Here is a 17,385-nt window from a genome sequence, read left to right on the forward strand (position 1 = left end):
CAAAAAACAAATCCCCGGTGCCTAGTGGTTTCTGACCCCTTGGGGGCAGATTGACATAAAATCGACCAATCTGCCCCCAAGGGGGGCAGAAATGGTCTAAACACAGTTTGCCCCCCAGGGGAGCAACCCTTGTCTGATGGGTCGCTCCCCATCTCTAAAACAACAAACAAACAAAAAAAAAAACATTTGCCCTGGCGCCTAGAGGTTTCTGCCCCCCCTGGGGGTAGATCGGCCTAATACCAATAGGCCGATCTGCCCCCAGGGGGGGCAGAGATGGCCTAAAATAATTTTGTCCCCCCCACCCCCCCCGGGGAGCGACCCTTGCCTACAAGGTCGCTCCCCTTGCGTGACGGCGCAAAAAAAAGATCCCTGGTGCCTAGTGGTTTCTGCCCCCCTTGGGGGCAGATTGACCTAAAATCGGCCGATCTGCCCCCAAAGCGGGCAGAACTGGCCTAAATACATTTTGCCCCTCCAGGGGAGCGACCCTTGTCCAAGGGGTCGCTCCCCATCTGTAAAACGAAAAAACAAAAAAATCCCTGGTGCCTAGTGGTTTCTGCCCCCCTTGGGGGCAGATCAGCCAAATCAAAATAGGCTGATCTACCCCCCAGGGGGGCAGAAATGGCCTAAAATAACCCCCCACCCCCCCCAGGGAGCGACCCTTGCCCAAGGGGTCGCTCCCGTTGCGTGAAATTCGCGCGCAAAAAAAACTCCCTGGTGTCTAATGGTTTCTGCCCCCCTTGGGGGCAGATTGGCCTCATCAAAATAGGCCAATCTGCCCCCAAGGGGGGCAGAAATGGCCTAAATATAATTTGCCCCCCAGGGGAGCGACCCTTGCCTAAGGGGTCGCTCCCCACCTACAAAAAAAGAAAAAATCACAAAAAAAAAAAAAAAAAAAAAAGGTCCCTGGTGCCTAGAGGTTTCTGCCCCCCCTGGGGGCAGATCGGCCTAATAATAGGCCAATCTGCCCCCAGGGGGGGCAGAAAAGGCCTTCCTAAAAAAATGCCCCCCTGGGAGCGACCCTTGCCCAAGGGGTCGCTCCCTTTTGCCAATTTCATTGAGAAAAAAAAAATCCCTGGTGTCTAGTGGGGTTTCAAAAGCCGGATTGCAAGCAATCCGGCTTTTGAAACCTGTGAGAGACTTCAAAGGGAAGGAAATACATTTCCTTCCCTTTTGAAGCCTCTCGGGGCCTCCCCCAGTGATTGAAAGAGAAATGCAAAAGCATTTCTTTTTCAATCGCGCTGGAAGCTCTGCTTCCAGCGCGATGGGGGAGACCCTGTGACTAATCAGCGCGCGCTCGCACGCTGACGTCACAGGGGGGGTTGGGGGGGTCGGGGGTGGAAGGGGAAGGGCTTCCCCTTCCATCCCTGACTTTGGGGGGGTGGGGGGAAGCACACAGAGGGAGCGAGAGCGCTCCCTCTGGGCTGTGTGCCGAGGACGTAGTGGTTACGTCCTCGGCACAGCAGCACTGTGCCGCAGGACGTAACCACTACGTCCGCGGCACAGAAGGGGTTAAGTACATGGAATCAGCTGGAGAAGCAAGTATTACTTAAATGAATGAACTGAGTACTTTTATTGAGGGAGAGGAGGACAAAGAGCAGATACTATTCCTTACCAAGAGTATGGTGGAGAGATTAAAGATTGCAGAAGCAGCTATAAGTTCAGTAGAGAGAAAGGAGACTATAAACAAGTTCAGATATACACCTTTGGAAGGAGGTTCGACAACTTGAGGAAACAGAAACTTGGGGAGTAGAATAGGGCTATACCAGAGATCATGGCTGGTGACAAGAGCACAGATCTAAGTAAGGATACAGATTATGACAACACAGTGTGAACAGGCATCCCTTTGTCTCTGAAAGAGTAATTTGATTTTTTACGTTCATACAGACCATCAAATTAAAGCCCCTAGAAAGACAAAGTGAGGCAAAAGGGAAAGGAAAAAGGAAAAGGAAGCAAAGAAGAGGACGCCAAGCTAAGAGAAACAGGTAAAGAGAGTGGGGGAAGAGTGAGGAGTAGTAGCAAAAGATAACTTTGGGCACTAAGATGATAACTAACCTTCTGGACCTGTGTTTGACAGACGAGGACTGTAAAAAATTCTCACTAGGACGTTCCTTTTATCAGAAGAGTTGTTTTTATTATGCACAAATGAGGATCAACCTATTTAGGTTCTCTAGAAGACTTCAGTTAATGAACATGTAAAAACAGATGGCACATGTTTAACCTAGAAATATGGTTTTGAGTACAGGAATGGAAACTAGTAAAATGCTGGTGGATGATATGAATCTACTGAAATAACTGTTTGAGTTACAGAATGAAAGTATGGGGAGATCTTGTGCATTGAGTATAGATGACATTTTGGAAAGTTATGGTATGTGGGTTTCTGAAGAGGGCGGGATTCATAAATCAAACCAAGATCCAAGTTAGTCCTCTCCCATTCCAATGATTCTATTGACCAATTGGCAAAAGTTGTTACCAAGGAATTGAGAAACTTGCACAATGGAAAGGTGAGAAATAGATATGTCTTTGATAAAAACTACAGATCTACAATGGACAAATTACTAAACAACCCAGATGTAGCAGTGAGATGTTCGAATAAAGGTGGAAATATAGGCCCTCATTATGACATTAGTGGTAAATTCCATTTACCGACATGCTGACTGCCGCCAACATACCGCCGCCGTGGCAGATATCCTCTAACCATATTATGACACACACACACCAATCTGTCAGTATTCAGCCACACACACAAATCCGCCACACCAAAGGTCAGTGATAAACTGGCGGTATCAAAACCCACACTGTTACGCCAACAGAACAATGCCCATCACATTATGATCCACGAATCACCACAGCAGACATTCAATGGCAATACACTATTGGCGGTACATACTGCTGCGCTCAAAATACACACACACTAACAAAACAGCACCACATTGGACAATTCAAACTACACACACCTGACATCCATACACACACCACAACCACACACCAACACTACTATAAAACACACACCCACATCACCCACAACCCTTTATGACAACAAACCTGGTCTGATATATGTGAGATCCACAGATATAATCAGCTAGGGTCGGACTTTGATTATATTTCGATTCTTTTTAATGACAGTAGTCTAGTCAATGATCTCCTGGCCTTTGACACACGGACCGGTACATTAAGCTCAGGTAGGGAATCGAACCTTAGACTTAGTAGTCAGCTGCCTGGGGTTTTGTCATGCAGAGGATGCTGTACATCTGGAACTATTGTAGCTGGGGTTATTCCTTCTTCAGACAACTCTTTAACATCTAAATCTGAGAACCCTTTCCCCTTACTTTCTGAACTGGACTGACTGATTGCCCCCTGCACAGTACTTCCCAAAATAGTAAATGATGAGTATCAACTTACAGGGACTCCATCTCCCGCCTCCCTATTGAGAACTAAGTCAATATCTACGACTCCCAAAATCAATATTATGGCCCTCATTCTGACCTTGGCGGTCTTTTCGCAAGACCGCCGAGTTACCGCCGCGGTAAAGACCGCCGACCGCGGCGGTATGCCGCTGCGCGTATTCCGACCGCTGGGAGCGTTCCGCCGTAATACCGCCAGCAGCCACACTGGCGGTCGGCGGGAAAGTGGAGACTGGTCAACCTCCACCGCCACGCCAGCAGAACACCGCCCCCAGAATTACGACCCACATTTCTGTGTGGCGGTCTTCTGTTGGCGGTCTTCTGTTGGCGGTCACGTCCCTATGGCTCCCGTCGCCTCCCGGAGGACCAACGCACAAGGTAAGTTGATCGTCCGTGAGGGGAGGGGGTGGGGGGGTGTTGTGTGATGTGTGCGTGCATGGGGGTGTGCGTGTGAGTGTGTAGAGGGGGTGTGTGAGTGCGTGCATGCGGGCGGGGAGTGCTGCTGTGCCTATGGGCAATGTGTGTAGTTCGGCGGGTGCGCATGTCGGCATGTATGTGTGCGGGTATGTGTCCCCGTTGTGTATGTGTGTGTGTAGGGGGTGTGTATATGTGCATGTTGGGGGTGTGTGCATGTCGGGGTGCGTGTATGTGCATGTCGGGGTGGGGGTGGGGAGGGGGTTCGTACCACCTCTGAGGGGTGGCAGGGGGGTGGAGGGGGTGGGGGGAGGACTCGGGGGGGCAGTGGGGGGTGGGGGAGACCCCTATCAGTGCCAGGGAAGGAATTCCCTGGCCCCGATAGTGCCTACCGCCATGGTTCGCATGGCGGTTCCCGAACGCCAGAAACCGCGGCGGTAAGCAGGGTCATGATACCGTTGGCGGTCTTGGGTCGACCGCCGGACCGGAGTGCGCAGACTCCAGCCCGTCGGTCATGACCGCCGTGGCTGTCGGAGTGGGGAAGTGGCGGTCGGTCGCGGCGGTGACCGCCGCGGTCAGAATGCCATTTTTAATACCGCCGGTCTGTTCGCGGTCCGACCGCCGCCTCTCCGCCGACCGCCAAGGTCAGAATGAGGGCCTATATCTTGGAATGTTGCAGGAATTAAGTCAAAGTTGGATGACCCGGAATGGGTAAGCCTTGTTAATAAACAAGATATCTGTCTTTTTCAGGAAACCTGGACTGCAGAACAGTTATCCATACAAGGCTTTACAACCTACTGTTCTGCTGCCCAACCTGCTTCTGGTGGATTTGGAAGACAGATAGGAGGGTTAATGATTTTATTGAACAATAAGCTAGAATGTGACCACTCCATGATAAAGTTTAGTTCCTATGATCTGCTGGGTGTGCAACTCACATTCCGACCTGGACTCAGGATGATAGTTCTGAATACTTATGCAAGATCCGTTCCCCGTGGGTCAGAATCAATTGTTCTCACCCAGCTGACGGATTATATAGAGCTTCTGGACCCTTCAGATCTTCTGATTATAGCAGGTGATTTTAATTGCTCTTTTGTGTTGGACAATACCATCAGCAATCTGACTACTGAGGAGGACGAATATTGGGGTATTCCCCAATCCAAGGAAATGGCGTCTCTGCCAGCCTCCTGTGTTGCATCTCAATTGTCTTCCCTTTGTCTGAAATATGGCCTGAGAGAATGCAATGGCCGCACAAAATCAGATCCTGAGCGAGCTATTACTTTCAAGCGAGGGCTTTCCTTTAGTACCATTGATTATATTCTGGTGGACATTAGGCTATGGTCAAGCTCACTGGACATGGAAATATTACCTCGCCTGGACAGTGATCATAATCCCTTGTGCCTTGTACTGACCAACCATGCATTTTTAAGAGTCCAGCACACACAGATCACTAACGTTCCACTCCCTTACTTGAATCATAGACGCTCTCGGGTCTGTTGGCCGAAGGTCGAATCTAACCCGTACTTGATTAGGGAAATATATTCATCATTTTTAAAGCTTTTTGTAGATTACGAGGAACAAGAAGTCTCTGATATTCCTATTATGGTTATCCACAATAAATTGGTGGATTCCCTACAGGGTATCTTTTATAGGGAAATCCCTTCTAAACCTAGACCTGTTGACACCCCTCGTAGGGATTGGTACAATCAGGATTGTGTGCGAGCAAGATCTAATTTAAATGAGGCTGTAAAAAACTCTACTCAAGAGGTTATTAAAGAGGCCCGACGTAGGTATGTCAATGCCCTGAAACAAGCAAAAAAAGACTGGGATAATGAGATATGGCAGAAGCTGCTTGAAGCAGTTAAACAACAAGATGATAGTTCCTTTTGGCGGCTGTTGATCTCCAGCTCGAAAAGGGGTAATGATGATATTGGCATGTACATTCAGCCCGAAAGATGGGTGTCCTTTTTTTCTGGAATTTATGCTCTGCCTGCACCGCAAGCTCTGGAGGTCCCTGGATATAATGAGTGTTGGGCTGTTACCAAGCCTCCAACTGAGAGCATTGTTTTTACCTTAGCCGAAACAACAGCTGCAATTAATTCTTTGAGGCCAGCTAAAGCCCCTGGTCCAGATAAAATTCCAGGGGACCTGTTTAAATCGGAACCAAAGATATGGGCATGGTACATTAACTTATTGTCTAATGCCATGGCAGCTGGTAGCCCTATTCCAGATTCTTGGCGTGGTGCAGAAATAATTCCGATTCACAAAAAGGGTGATGTAGGCTCACCTGCAAATTATCGACCAATCAGCCTTATCGATATCCTTCAGAAGACGTTTGCTAAGCAAGTCTTGGATAGGCTTAATGATTGGATTCAGGATAATCAAATCCTATCCCCCTTACAGGCCGGTTTTCGGCCTAAAACTAATACCATGGACCAAGTCTTCAGGCTGTCATTACTATTTTGGAAGTATGTCACCCTATCTAAGCAAAAACTCTATGTTGCCTTTGTAGATCTAAGATCTGCGTTCGACTTTGTCCCAAGAGAGAAACTATGGGGAGTACTAAACAAAATCGGTATCCCAGGAAACTTGGTGCATTTAATTCAAAGGTTACATGAAAAAACATTCGCACAAGTTAGATGGGGCAATCGGGGGGAACTCACCGACAAAATAGATATTAGGAGAGGAGTGCGCCAGGGCTGTGTTCTCGCCCCAACTTTATTCACATTGTTTATTAACGAGGTGGTGCAAGTCGTTACCAACTGCCAAAATGATTCTCCATTCCTGAATAACCACAAAATTCCAATTTTACTATTTGCTGACGATTCCCTCCTGATCTCCAGAACTCCTATGGGTCTTCAGGTTCTTGTGGATAAGTTTAGTTCGTTTTGTGGTGATTATGGACTTGAACTTAATCATAGTAAAACTAAACTTATGACCCTGGGCTGTGGCCCTACTAAGAGATATTCAATTTTCTACAATGGAACCCCCCTAGGCATGGTAAGCTCCATAGATTATTTGGGGGTGAGAATCAGCAACAATCTGCATTGGGGGGCCCAAATCGACAAAAGTCTAGCTCTTTTGGCCCAGAGATCTGGGGCTATTCTACGCTTCCACAAGTCTACCTCTGAGAGAGTGATTACTCCAACCATTAAAATCTACCGAGCCAAGGCGCAGAGTGCTGCGGTCTATGGGGCAGAAATCTAGGGGTCCTCGAACACCGGCAAGTTGGCAGTGGGGGAAAACAACTTTGTAAGGTCATCTTTGGCCTGTCCTCGTAATACCCCACTGCTGCCAATGTTCTGGGACCTTGGCTTGCCACGCATCTCAGATGTAATTGCCCTACAACCATTGCTTCTCTGGGTCCGTGTATGGACCACCCCTGAGCTATCCACATACAAGGAGTCTATTCAAGACATTCTAGATAGACCAAATGTTCTTACCATTCCTTGGTTTAATCACATCTCAAAATGGTTTTATAGATTGGGTCTTAGTGAGTTTTGGAGCCATCCAGAAAGTATAAGGAAGGATCAGAAGAGCCATTTGAAAACTGTTTACTGGATACATGTCAGGGAAAACTACCTGCTGTGCTCAACACACAGCAGATTGACTTCACAATTCTTTGATTTTAAATGGTACCCGTATCTGGAACCATTTATGGATACAATTCTTGACCCATTAAGTAAGAGTCTATATATTCAGTTCAGATATGGTTGTCTGCCTCTTAAATCCTATGGCAGTCCACGGAGTGCGATTACAAGATCTGATCCCTGTCCTAGTTGCAACCACACTTCTGAATCTATTGTACATTTTATGTTCATATGCCCTACTTATTTGTTTGCGCGACGGAAGTGGTTACGACCTGTGTGTAGGAATATGGGGATAAGATACTGTATTGTTGCCTTAAGGATCATGATGAGGGATACTTCTCTCCCTTTATCCTGTGCGGTTAGTAAGTACATTGTAGCTGCTTGGCATATACGTATTAATCTTCTGGGGAAAAATGATGATGAGGAACAATTTTTTTTTAAAAAGAGGAAAAAAAAAAAAGTGTTTTAGCTGCTAAATTCTAACTATACACCTAGACTGAAATAAAACCCCATGTTTAATTTAAATGATAGGTATTAGGGGGTTAGGTGCACTTTTTTTTATTTATTTTTAAGGAAAGTAATTTTATGTGCTTTTAAGGCTGAAACATATGTTTTTTTTTATTTCATTTTTATCCCTTTTTTAACTTAATTCTTATTTCTTTTTCATTCAATTGTTGGTTGTTTTGCTTTTATGGTTGAAAGTAACCGAATAAAGCTATGTGTTGATGATGACTACAAACCATTGCCAGCAGAGAGACAGCAAGAGCACACACACAACTAGAGCCACATACCACCATCACCTATACACCATCCACGCACCTTACCTAACACACCCCAACACATCACCCTACACACCATCACCCACACCACTCACACTACACCCATGGCACCACAACAACACCCCAGGTTCTCTGAGGAGGAGCTAAGGGTCATGGTGGAGGAAATCATCTGTGTAGAGCCACGGCTATTTGGATCACAGGTGCAGCAGAAATCCATTGCTAGGAAGATGGACCTATGGCGGAGGATCGTGGACAGGTTCAACACCATGGGACAGCACCCCAGAACAAGGGATGACATCAGGAAGAAGTGGAACGACCTACGGGGGAAGGTGCGTTCCATTGCAGCAAGACACGAGCTCGCAGTACAGAGGACTGGTGGTGGACCCCCACCTCCTCTCCCACAACTAACAACATGGGAGGAGCAAGTCTTGGCAATCATGCATCTTGAGGGCCTGGCTGGAGTATTAGGTAAATCAACTCTTTACTACTATGACCCCCCCTACCTGCATCCCATCACATAGCCCCACATTCACCCTCACTCCCATCACTTCACCACCTCTCACACACCTGACCATCACAAACCACTCATCCCAATGCCAAGACCGGCATGCAACACCAATGCATTGACACCCCTAACAGACCTGCATGGGCACCTATCACCACAGCATGCACACTGGAGAGAATCACCTAGCCCACCAAATAACAACTCGCAGAAGGAAAAGCTGCCAGGGCAATAACAACCATAGAGGGCAACCCACCCATGCACAATATGTCACACACAGAAACAACAACACTGCCTTTACATCCCCACAGGTATCCCGGGCAATGTCTCCGGAGAACAGGTGCCAGCAACATCCAGTCCCCCTACAGAAGAGGCCCACAGTGATGACAGCAGCTCTGCTCGCCTGGATCTAGATGACCAACCTGGCCCATCAAGGACCTCCGGACAGTGGGTTACCCAGGCACAGTCTCACACCACCACAGAGCCTCCCCCTTCAGGAAACACAACCACAGCACCCACAAAGCAGACCTATGCCTCTGTACCAAGGACACGTCAATCATCAGTGTGTCCACCACTACAGGGACCCCAGGGCACACCACAAACACAGGTACAATCAGGGACCTGGGGTCAGTGGCTGTGGGCACATGGTTCAGGGGACAGAGGCACAGGACAACAGGGAAGCTGGGAGGACTGCTGTGCGACAGGGGGAGGACAGGCCCAGGGAACCGACCCTCCAGGAGGCACTCACCGCGATCCTGGGTGCATACCAACATTCCCAGGATACGCTGGGCCAGATCTTGGACAAGATGCATGAGAACATGCGGCTGCAGGAGGGACAGTACCTGGGGATCAGGGAGAACTTGAAGGTCATTAACACCACATTGGTCTCCATTGCAGGGGTGCTGGCAGACATGGCCAACAGTATGAGAGAGGCAGTGGCAAAACAGCGGGCCCCTGACACTAGCCACAGTACTGAACAGCCCTCCACCTCCGCTGCCACTAGTGGACAGGAGGCCCTGCCACAGGACCAACTGCACCCCTCCCCCTGCAGAAGGAGAACCACCCAGGAAACGTTCCCTGTGATCCAGGCAGAAGCCAGAGACTATTGCCAAGACCCCCCCAGGAAATTAGACTCTCCTGATTGTCACACTTGTGTCCCACTCTGTCACCCTATCTACATTGAACTGCCATTGCTCCCCTTCCTATGCCCCCTTGAACACTGCACCTTGCTACAAATAGACTGGACTCTAACCTGGACTTTCCTCCATCATCACTCCAGCCCAGTGCACTATCCCCTCTTCTTTAGAGCACTTCAATAAACACACTTTGAAAAAATATGGAGTATGTCAAATGTTCTCAAAATGTATTCGTTTAACACAGTTCAAATATTGCAATTCAACTGTACTGTAATGTTCACATAGGAGAGACCTGTAGTTGGCTGCACTGAACACACCAGGAGCAATAGTGTGGCACCAACGTCTGCAAAAAGAGATGCCAAACACTGTCTTACCTGTGTCATTGGAAGTATTGACGAATGACTGCACTTCTGTTGTCCTCATTCTCATTCTCTGCCTCCTCATCTTCACTGTCCACAGGGTTCACTGCTGCCACAGGGCCTTCTCCAGCATCCTCCTCCTGCAGAAAAGGCACATGGCGTCGCAAGGCAAGGTTGTTCAACATACATCATTCCATGATGATCTGGCAGACCTTCTTGGGTGAGTAGCACAGGGATCCACCTGTTAGATGGAGGCAACAAAACCTGGCCTTCAGGAGGACGAATGTCCTTTCTATTATCCTTCTTGTCACCCATGTGCCTAATTGTAACGTTCCTCTGCCCTTGTCCTGGGATTTCTCACAGGGGTCAATAGCCATGAGAGGTTGTGGTAACCAGAGTCACCTGCAAATATCGAGGGACAACTGTTAGCCACACACTATCCCTTATGGTCCACACCATACACTTGCACCAACATCCACTGGGTGGGAACCAGGGCTCACCTATTAGCCAGACCCATGGCCTCTGGAGTTGGAATATCACATTAGGGATGCTGCTATTCCTCAGGATAAAAGCATCATGCACCAGGATACTTAGCATTGTCATGGAAGATGTACTGGTCCACTGAACACACCATCTGCACATTCATTGAGTTATAACTTTTTTCGGTTTCTGAAAACCTGTTCATTTCGCCGGGGGGGGGGTGCAAATGCAATTTGTGTCACATCATTTGCACCTATGATGTCGGTGATATGTCCCATTGCATAGAAGTCATCCTTCATTGTAGCCAAACCCTCCACCTGGGGGAAAACGATGTAGCTGTACATGTGTTTAAGCAGGGCAGACAACACTCTGGTCAGCACTACTGAGAACATTGGCTGAGACATTCCTGCTGCCAAGCCCCCTGTCACTTGGAAAGAACCAGTTGCCAAGAAATGGTGCATAGATAGGACTTGTAAAAGAGTGGGGATCCCAGTGGGATGACGGAGAGCAGATATTAGGTCAGGCTCCAATTGGGCACACAGCTCTGTGATTGTGGCCCTTTCCAGTCTATAGGTGAGGATAATGTGCCTGTCCTCCATTGCTGCCAAGTGCACCAGGGGTCTGTACACAGGGGGATGTCTCCATCTCCTATTCATCCGCAGCAGTTTGAATCTATGGGGCATAACAGTGAGAAGCTGGTCATTATCTGTACATTGTAATCACTACAGTTCAATGCAAATTGTGATTGTTATAACATTTGGTGCCAAATGTCCAGAATGTGAAATTGTGTACTGTGAAGCAATTAGGATCCATGGCCTGCCCCACCACCCCCAGAAATGGTCCCCGACTGTCCAGTATGGAGGGACAGGTGGAAATGAGGTAATTCCGCTGACTTAGTGCCCAGTTGCAGAAGGCAGTTGAGAACCACTGTGCAACTCCTCATTGGTTATCATTGTGGCCTAATGGGTACAGTGGCCAATGGTGATGTATGCCGGCGGTGACGGTATCTGTTCACTCACTTACTACCTGACCTTCAACAGGAGAGGACCTACACTGCATGTGCTGCTGTGACCTGTGTCTGGAACCGATCATGGCTCGTGTGACTGGGGCAAGGGCCACTGCCTTCAACTCGGCGGAGTTGGAGTGACTGGTGGATGGGGTCCTACCCCTGTACCGACTGCTGTATGGGCCTCCAGACCAACAGGTGAGTACTCTGTGAGTACGATGCCTGGGGCATTAATGTATGGAGTACTGTTTGTGTTGGGGGTGGTTGGTGGATGGGCCCTGGGCAGCGTGCAGCATGTATGCTAGGCCATGTCTATGCTAAGGGGGATGGCAAGGGGCATAATGGGCCATAAGTGTAACAGGCAGGACAGTTAGACTAATACCTTTCCCTGTGTGTATTTCCTCTGCAGGTCAGTGCCCATCAAAAGAAGGGTATATGGCATGCCATCGCCAAGGACGTGCAGAGCCTGGGGGTCTACAGCAGGCAGAGCACCCACTGTCGGAAACGTTGGGAGGACCTGAGACGCTGGGCATGGAAGATGGCGGAGGCCCAGATTGGGGTGGCCTTCCAGCGAGGAAGGGGTGCCCGTCGAACCCTGACCCCCTGATGGCCCGCATACTGGCGGTGGCCTATCCGGAGCTAGATGGGCGCTTGGGGGCATCCCAGCCACACCCTATGCCTCTGGAGTTGAGACATCACATGTGGAATGCTGCTATTCCTCACGATAAAGGCATCATGCACAGAGCCAGGATAATTGGCATTGACAAGGGAGATGTACTGGTCCGCCAAACACACCATCTGCACATTCAGAGAGTGAAAGCTTTTCCTATTTCTGAACACTTGTTCATTTCTCCGGGGGGGGGGGCAAATGCAATATGTGTACCATCAATGGCATCAATGATGTTGGGGATATGTCCCAGTGCATAAAAGTCAGCCTTTACTGTGGCCAAATCCTCCACCTGGAGCAATACAATGTAGCTGCGCATGTGTTTCAGCAGGGCAGACAACACTCTTGTCAGCACGTTTGAGAACATTGGCTGAGACATCCCTGATGCCATGGCCACTGTCGTTTGGAAGGAACCACTTGCCAGGAAATGGAGCACTGACAGGACCTTCACTAGAGGGGGGATACCTGTGGGCTGGCGGATAGCTGAAATCAGGTCTGGCTCCAATTGGGCACACAGCTATTCGATTGTGGCCCTATCAAGCCTGTAGGTCAGGATAATGTGCCTGTCCTCCATTGTCGCCAGGTCCACCAGGGATCTGTACACGGGGGATGTCTTCATCTCCTATTCATCCTCAGCGGTTGTACTCTAGGGTGAAAAACGGTCAGCAGAGGGTCATATTCACACATATGTCAATATTAATATGCATTTCTTCATTTACAGAAACAGTATGTGAACTCGAGAGTTAGTTGATGTACCAATGTCTGCTGTGACGCAGTTAGGTGCAATGGTCTGTCCCCCCCTGAAATGGCGGCTGCCTGACCTGTGAGGAGAGGCAAGTGGAAAGGAGGTAATTCCGCTGGCGTTGTGCGCCATTGTGGTCGACAACCGCCACGCAACATCACATTGGTTATCATTGGGCCCTATTGATTCCAGGAGCCAATGGCGATGTACGCCGGCGGTGACGGTACGCACCTCCGCGGACGTGACCGCCATTTTCTATCTGTTCACTCACTTGCTACCTAACCATCAACAGGAGAGGACCTACATTGCCCCCGCCTTCAGTTCGGAGGAGTTGGAGAGACTAGTGGATGGGGTCATACCTCAGTACACTTTACTCTATGGTCCTCCAGACAAACAGGTGAGTACACTGTGAGCATGATGCGTGGCCCATGAATGTATGGATTGCTGTGTGTGTAAGCCCCGTGTAGGGGGGGTCCGAGTGGTCCTGGGCAGAGTGCTGCATGTATGGTGTGGAATGTATGTGCATAAGGGGATGGGAGGGATATGGTGGGCCATGAGTAAGAAAGTCCAGACGGTATGACTAATCCCTTTTCTGCTGTATTTTTTCTGCCGGTCAGCGCCCATCAGAAAAAGGGTATTTGGCGTGCCATCGCCAAGGAGGTGCTGACCCTGGGGGTCATTGACAGGTGAAGCATTCACTGCCGCAAAAGGTGGGAGGACCTGCGCCGCTGGGCAAGGAAGATGGTGGAGGCCCGGCTGGGGCTGCCCTCCCAACAAGGAAGGGGTGCCCATCGTACCCTGACCCCCCTGATGTTTCGCATCCTGGCAGTGTCCTATCCGGAGTTGGATGTGCGCTTGAAGGCATCACAGCAGCCACAATGGGGTGAGTACAGATTCAGATTCTTGACTTTTTTCCACGCGTTCAGGTTTTACCTGGGTGGGGGATGTGGGCTGTGGGTGCCCCTATGCAGGGGCGAACATGGCAGGGTATGTTCAATGATGGGCAAGATCAGATGCACTGTAACCCCAATAGTGTTAGTGGGCATCTACTACTGGGCAGGGTCATATGGGTTTCAGGTGTGCAGCTAATGGCGTTAGGCATTGTACTGCATGGGCTGGTGACTAGCATTGTAGCTGGTAGTGCATGGCCTAGTGCATAGGGCTGATCCATGTGTGTTGTGTACGCCAACGGTAGTGTTGTTGCTGACATTGACCAAGGGTATCCTCTGTCTCTCCCCCTTCTTGTTTTGTCACCCTGTCCTTGTGTGCATTAGCATCATCTGGCAGAGGAGCAGAGGTACTGGCGACGGAGGGAGCTGCATCCCACATGGGCTTGGAGGCCGAATCCACTGACGGTGAGGGCACCAGTGGGACGGAGGGTGGGGAGAGTGCCATGATGGAGACAGGAGGGGACACTACCAACAGCCACTCCCCCTCCGATGGAAGCTTCCTGGTGGTGGCGGACACCTCTGTGCCCACCCCAACAGTAGGTACAGCCGCCACCCCCGTACCAGCACCGCGTTCCCAACAGCGCCTCAGCGTGTTTCCCATGCCCGCTCACCCTAGGAGGGTGGGCATCTTCTTTGCACCAGGCACCTCAGGCCCTGCCCCAGTGATTCCTACTTCCCCCAGTGAGGAGGCTATTGACTTCCTGAGATCCCTCTCTTGTTGAGCAGTCAACCATACTGAATGCCATCCAGGGCATAACAGGGCATTTGCAACAAACAAATGCATACCTGGAGGGCATTCACTCTGGTGTGGCAGCCCAACAGAGAGCATTCCAGGCTCTGGCCTCCTCCCTGATGGCAGCCATTGTCCCTGTCTCCAGCCTCCCCCCTCCAGCTTCCTCTACCCAGTCCCAATCCCCTCAACTCTAGCCTATCCCAAGCACACCTTCAGACCAGCAATCACCCAAATCAACACACAGAAGTGGCTCAGGCAAACACAAGCACCACACTTCATCTCACAGGCACTCACACAAGCACCATCCCCATGCAGACACACCAACATCCACTGCCTCCACTGTGTCCCTCTCCTCTTCCTCGTCCACCCCCCTCCCAGTAGCGTCTTCACTCACACCTGCATGCACTACATCCTCATCCACTACCTCCATCACCAGCACACCCATCACTACACGCCCCTCACTGGCAGTCACCACCCACACATCCATGCACACGTCCCCTGTGTCCTCTTCCACTGTGTCTGTGACCACTCCTCCCAAAATACACAAAGGCAAGCACAGAAACACCCAACAGGCATCCACCTCACAACAGCATCCAGCCCATGCACCTGCACCCAAACACAGCAGACTGACACCTCCTACAACCACTCCCTCTTCCTCCTCTCCCAAACCTTCACCCTCTTCCCGCCCCAGTGTCCCTAAGAAGCTTTTCCTTGCCACCATTGACCTATTCCCTACCCTTCCCCCCGTCCTTCACCTCAGGCCAGGGTGGCCAGAACCCAGCCCATCACCTCAGTCACCCAGTCCACAGCCACTGTTGTTTCTACAGCTGTGAGAGGCTCCAAGGAGGCACCTGTCAACCCAGCCAGTGTGCCAGCAATACATGCTAATGGCGAAGAATGGTCCGCCACCTGGCCTGTGTGTGTGTCACTCTCTCTTTCCTCCCCCCTCCCCTGTGTGCTAGCTGCAGTACTCACCATGGTTGCCGGCGTTCATGTTCCTGGTGTATGAGAAGATACATCAGCATGGGGAACACCTGCCGCTCGGGCTCCATGGCGTTGAGGTTCTTCCTTGAGTGTCGAGAGGTACGTCATTTCCCTTCTATGTTCTGTTTCTGCCGTGCTTTTGATGGGGTTGGTACCACCCCGGAAAAGCTGGCAGATGGGCGTGTTGTAATGCAGTGGGCGGTACATTGTCTTCAGCCTGGCTGTTGACGGTTATCACCATTGTGTTTGTTGCTACCGCCGTGACGGTCGGAGTGTTGAAGTGGCTGTATCTGTTGTCGGTTTCCTCTGTAGTCATGATTCCATTTTTTTTACCGCCGGCCTGTTGGCGGTATTACCACTGCTTTATCATCGACCGCCAGTGTTGTAATGAGGGCCGAAGAGTCTTAGGCTCTCATTTTAATACTGGCAGTCTTTTGACCGGCAGGGTTAATGTGGCGGTATCCCCGCCAACAGGCTGGCAGTGTATACCGCCACATTATGAGGTTGGCTGGTTGGCTGCAGCCAACCCACCACTTCTCCACTCATACCGCAATGGTTGTGTGAGCCACCAGGTCGGAGATATCTATCTCTAGCCCGGTGGCTGACATAGTAACGCCAATGGCATAATGAGTCAGCCTACCACCATGGTTTTCGTGCCACAAAAACCATGGCGGTAGTCCCTACCAGTGACAGGGAATTCCTTCCTGTCACCGGTAGGTGGCTCCTCCTCCCCCCAACACTCACCTGAAACCCTCCACCCCCTCCATCCAGACTCACCCACCTCCCCCTCCGATCCACTCACTAACCTCACACATGCACACACCACACAACTGACCCCACCCCCCACAGCCACCCATGCACACATCAAACCACCACTACAGTCACAGCGCCCCTCACCCCACACACCCCCTTCCCCATACATGCACACAGACACCCACATGCACCAGGCATACACCCATTCACTTAAACATACACGCATTCATTCACACTCTGACATATACACATTCAATCACACACTGACATACGCACATTCATTCATGCATACTTCCAGCCATACTCACACACATTCTAACACACAATCACACTGACATGCAGACATGCACTCACTCCACCATTCTTACACACATTCACTCACACACATACACCCACGCAAACAACACAACACACACTGACGTATTCCCACACACACTCAGACATTCATGCACACACTCAGACACACAGACAGAACACCCCCCACCCTACACCCACTTCCCCTGTCGGAACCCCGACTTAATTTGGTCAAGGAGGTCTTCCAGCAAGAAATGGGAAGGGACACTGCTACCGCCAGCAGCGCCCCGCCAGCAGAACAACGCCAGGCTGAATTACTGAGCATAATATGGCTTGTGGCGTTCACCTGGCATGGATTTCCGCCCTCATTGTGGTGGAAGGAAGGCAGTGCTCAAAATATGGCTGACGAAGGGTAGCCGCGGTGGCAGTATGTTGGCGACCGTAACCGCGGTAGTAGGTGGTTTGTACTGCCAATGCAATAATTAGGGCCTGAATCCTTAGAAAACAGTGAGAATGCTGTGAAAACACATAATGACCTGGGTAGCATCCAAATAAAGCCACATGGGTGAGTGTGCGTCAAAAAAGGTAAGCAGTGCCC

This window comes from Pleurodeles waltl, chromosome 4_1 (assembly GCF_031143425.1).
Source record: "Pleurodeles waltl isolate 20211129_DDA chromosome 4_1, aPleWal1.hap1.20221129, whole genome shotgun sequence".
NCBI lineage: Eukaryota > Metazoa > Chordata > Amphibia > Caudata > Salamandridae > Pleurodeles > Pleurodeles waltl.